At 41.5% G+C, this 311-nt stretch overlaps 1 protein-coding gene across 2 annotated transcripts in view; it reads right to left on the bottom strand.

Moving 5' to 3' along the window:
* LOC119589217 (organic cation transporter protein-like) overlaps nt 1–311 on the bottom strand; it is a 7251-nt gene that overhangs the window by 4700 nt on the left and 2240 nt on the right. The gene's annotated exons all lie outside the window — the stretch shown is intronic.

The raw sequence follows: 311 nt of genomic DNA, 5'->3' as shown, positions 1-311 counted from the left end.
CTACTGCAGGTGTGACCCGGAACGACCAACCGTACCACACGACCCCCCCCCCAACAAAAAAAGAAATAAAAAGAGAAAAAGAGAAATGTGCACTGGGATCTCATCAGTCGATAGAATTATCTGATCTATGATGGATAGAGAAAATAATGCGTAGTTTTAACAATCACAGTGCACTCCGGACGGACAATCAGTCCATCAAATACCTCGTCAAGAGATAAAAAAAGCAGACGGAAAAGACAAACAGAATCTCAACAGACTCAGCATCATAATACTATACACAGACGTAGAAACAAAGAGGAGACAACAACAAC

Source organism: Penaeus monodon, chromosome 25 (genome assembly GCF_015228065.2).
Source record: "Penaeus monodon isolate SGIC_2016 chromosome 25, NSTDA_Pmon_1, whole genome shotgun sequence".
In the NCBI taxonomy this organism is placed as follows: domain Eukaryota; kingdom Metazoa; phylum Arthropoda; class Malacostraca; order Decapoda; family Penaeidae; genus Penaeus; species Penaeus monodon.
Note: the sequence above shows the minus strand (reverse complement) of the source record. Positions and strands in the feature narration are given on the sequence as shown.